Source organism: Frankliniella occidentalis, unplaced genomic scaffold, assembly GCF_000697945.3.
Source record: "Frankliniella occidentalis isolate FOCC.00 unplaced genomic scaffold, Focc_3.1 Scaffold1, whole genome shotgun sequence".
NCBI classification, from domain to species: domain Eukaryota; kingdom Metazoa; phylum Arthropoda; class Insecta; order Thysanoptera; family Thripidae; genus Frankliniella; species Frankliniella occidentalis.
Window position 1 is genome coordinate 310478 of NW_026267131.1, and position 4391 is coordinate 314868.

The window sequence follows — 4391 nt, forward strand, 5'->3', positions numbered from 1 at the left end:
CCCCCCCTTCCAGCAGAGCCCCGCCCGGGTCTGCCCACAGGTAGCTTCATTCAGCCTAGGCTGCTGGCTAGGCCTTAGGCCCGACAGAGAGGCGGGGCTCTGTGGGGCTCTGCGCGCATCCCTCCCGGGTAGTTCTACGCAAATCACGCCAGTGGCTGCGGTTCACTTTTTCACACGGCAGGTCCCTCGGACTGCGCTCTTTGACTATTTCAAAAGCAGCGTCGTTTAGTTTGGGCACACTCCACGCCCCTTTTGATGTGGTAGCCACACGCATTGTGTATGAGAGCTACAATGCGTGCGTTCACTGAACACGGAGGAGTGAGGTATCTCGCACCTTGGAGAGCGCTGAAATTGCACACCCAAATACATGACTCCTGGGAGAGCGGTATTGAATGACATCGCCCCCTATTAAGAGTCATTCGATAGGCGTTCGTACGTCTCTATAAGAGTGATCTTGGCAGAGACTGCTCTAGTTCGGCGAGATTTATAGTTCTACGGTTTATATTGAAGTCATGTCTCACTCTTATTGAGCGATGCGCAGAAATCATGTCGCTCCATCTGAGCGATGTAAAAACCACATGACTGAATTTCAACGAAAGATGACTCTTACCGTTACAGTGATGCGTCATCCGAGTAAGCTGATGATGCTTTTTGTACCTTATTCATTCAATGGACGGTGTGGCCTGTCCACACGAGGTCATTGCCAACGGAGGAAATAATTGAGAATCGTCCGGAAAGTACATTCGTTTTTTTTCTCTCTCAGACTCATTCGACTTCTTAAAGGAGCTCGGCGCCTGCGAGTCGCCGGGTAGGCCATCCCGCAGTACACCCATGCACCGTGGGTAATGTGCTGCCTACCTGGCCGGCGCTCTGAGAGCTATCATAAGGTGTAATGTAGATTACACCTTAAGCTACCATGGTATGAACCTGGCAGATTTGTGAGGTGAATATGACGGACGCACTTTCCGGGCGATCTAACATGTAATAATTACTCTTCAAAAGTTAGCTGCGGGTAAACTGTAAACTGATATGCTCATTTTAAATAATAATCTGGCTCAACTTACGTAATCTTTTCGTTTATCATGCTGGTTTTAAGCATATGTGACTGGCACACAAGGCTGTAAAGGCCCTTTTTACCTACGTCAAAGATGTTTTCTTAACTTTTTCACCTTACCGAATAAAGTGAAAATAAACACAGATTGTACCACCCTGGAGCTCTTTAACACGAGATTAGGGTACTACGGGTAGTCGCACTAAATCTGCCGATGGAATATTCGGGTTGCACTAATTGTACACTAAATCATGGCACTATCGGTTGAAATTGTGCGAGCCAGGGTGGGGCCAGCTTCATGGAGCTCTTCAACACGAGATTAGGGTACTACAGTCGCATTAAATCTGCCGGTGAGATATTCAGATTGAACTAATTGGGCACTAAGTCATGGCTGTTGACTGTTCTTGGACGTAGGGGCTGCACTCCGTCATAGTCGCGGTCTTTTCCTCACTGCACTTAAAGTACCCCTTTATGTCCTCTGAAGCCTTTCTCTTTGAAGCACACCCTTCCCAAATTTCAGCAGATTGACGAGGTTAGAGGAAAATAGGTCCGAGAAAATTAGGTCAGACGAAACCTAGGTCGGAGAGCACTTTTATGGATTTCAGAAAAATCACCAGGTCGGAGAAAAATATGTCCGACAATCCAAGTACACCCCTGACACGTTGCAGTAACGCCTTTCCTTTACGGTGCGTCCACGTCACGGAGGACATTGCGTCCCTCGTCACGGGGAACGCGCTACGTTGTGCTGGTCTGGTGTGTATTAAATCGCGCTGCCTTCATTTGGAAATTTCTTTGGAATACCTTCTTTTCTACACGGGTCGTAGAAAATGTAGGTCGTACAAAAAGTAGGTCGTAGAAAATGTAGGTCGTACAAACAGAGGTCGTAGAAAATGTAGGTCGGACAAATGGTTTTGGGTCGGTCCGGAATCACCAGGTCGTAGAAACGCGGGTCGTAGAATGTACGGGATTCCCGAATGGAGGCTCTGTATCTGATGTTTTTTGGAAATCTGTTTCCAGAAATGAAATCTAAGACGAAAAATGTATCCATTGATGTATCATACTTGATATTGCAACCCATCATGCATGCATTGCATACATGGAGAAAAAAGTGAAGGCCTCACAAGTTATCGCTGAGGCGTATGGCGCCAAAAGAAAGTCCTACGAGAAATTGTTAAGGTAGGGTCCAGAATTTATGGGGAACCTACCACAATACTTCAACGAAAACAAAAGTGTGCAACTGGCATGTGCACATGGTAGTATGCATACTCTTAGGCAGAGATGAGAAACGGTCCCGACCCGGTCCCACTTTCCGGGCCCTGCGCTGATGCGGGCCGGTCCCGGTCCCGGTCCTTCCACCCGGGCCCGGGCCCCGACCGGCCCGGGACCGGATTGGAACCGGGTTTGGTTGGCCGGCCGAAACGGCCTAGCCCTAGACCCGGTCCGAGTGCGGGCCGGGTCCCAGTCCGGTCCCGGAACGAAGTACGACGCGACGACCGACTGGAAGCGTCTGCCCGCCTGCTCGGGCGAACAGACAGCGCCGGAACCCGGGACCGGGTAGGGACCGTTTCTCATCTCTGCTCTTAGGTTTAGGTGTTAGACTGGAAATCACTGTAAAAACGGGGAAATCTTTCGACGCTACGTACGGATTAAGTCAGACCCAAAATAAAATTTAAAACATTCCAATTCCCCAAAATACAGAGACCATTGAAAAAGTGACTTTTAACTTCAACAAAACTGAACCTACGAGGCGTTGAAATTTGGCTTTCCCTGTTACAATGATTAACACAACAAAGTTTACAACTGATGTTAAACACTTATAAGAGTCCAACAAATTGTTGGACATTTGAATGTGCTCGCCTGTTGCACACTTTATTACAAGTGTAGACTTGACGTTTCTCTGTGACACTGACACATCTAAACCCTGTAGATGTTTTGAGTAAAAGACCCTATCCAAGTAGCGATCAGCTGCACAGCCGGGATTGTGATTGAGACGAGCAGTGCACAACTAGCTAATTGAACCCCGACTGAACACTGGAGGTGTCAAGCAGCGCGCCGAGAAATGCAGAAAATAGGACGAGAGAGAGGAGAGCGCCTGCGGATGCTCGGATAGGCAACATGCCGGCTGCCCTCACACAGGCGGCGTGCTGGTTGCCTATCCCTCGCTGCGCGGGCGCTCCCGCAGCGACCCAGTCCCACCCCAACCAACACGCTATTCCCACCCCCTCTCCTCCTCATTTCCTTCTCTCTCAAACTTCTCTCTTCTTTGTTTTTTTTTGTGCTAACCGGCTTTGGTATGTGTGGGTATGTGGACAATTCTTCCCCTCTACGCAACTTGGAACCAGCGCGCTGTGTGGGCTTGAGAAGTCTGAAATCAAAGTTTTACTCGTTTAGCAAGGTTGTTTCACACTATTATTTTTTTTAAAGCAGTTGCCCTTTCTGCTTCACCCCCAAAGTTATCGCTTTGTAATTTGCAGCTTAGGAAGTATCGGAATCCCTCATCCACTCCATTTTGCTGTGTCAACTTGGTGAAAACACCCCTCGGATGTGCCCCCCCCCCTTCCTTCCCCGTCCCACTCACACAGATCAACAAGGCTGACGTGGATCTTGTTGTGAGCTGTAGTCGCCATACCTCAACGGGGCCAGACTGAATGACAGCCATACTTTTCCACCTACGTGATCACATTATACGGGATATGGCCCAGAATCCTACTTATTTTTGATCTCCACCAAACCCACAGCATAACTTCAGATGACAAGCTGCCCTTGCATCTACTCGGTCTGGACGGGAGTATAATTTTATATTGAGATTGTCACACTCACGTGGGTGACTGCTGCTAGGAGAGGGAGGGAGGAGCGAGGGGGGAGGGAGGGCGAGTGTGTGTGAAAAAGAGAGAGAGAGCCAGAGAGACCCTGCTCCCATGGGCCGAGCCGGGCCGAGGCCGGAGGCCGGGGGGGCATCCTAACATGGCGGGGGGCATCCAACCAGCGATGACACCCTCGTTGACAGCCTGTTGGGCGACTGGCGACTGACAATGCTCGACTACGGTGCCTGCTCGGAGTGGAGTCTGTCGGTCAGCAGCCTTGGCAGACCGGCCCGACCACACCCCATTGCCGTGTCGGTCCCCGGGACACCTTTGTACACTCGCATGGACTTGGTCCGAAATGTTTCCGCCGCGGAGAATAAGCAGCGTGTATATAGCAGCATTCGCTCCACGCCGAGTTCGTCATGTGTGCCCTCCCGCGCTTCCAACAATGTCGAAAACAGCCACAACGCGATCCTTTTGGTGGGTCCGATAGAATCTCCGACAACCTCGGCGGCATGAATAGAAAGGACCCCCCC

At 50.2% G+C, this 4391-nt stretch overlaps 1 protein-coding gene across 1 annotated transcript in view; it reads right to left on the reverse strand.

Annotated features, from left to right (window-relative positions):
• LOC127751320 (low-density lipoprotein receptor-related protein 2-like) overlaps positions 1 to 4391 on the reverse strand; it is a 21503-nt gene that overhangs the window by 16732 nt on the left and 380 nt on the right. The window lies entirely within an intron of this gene.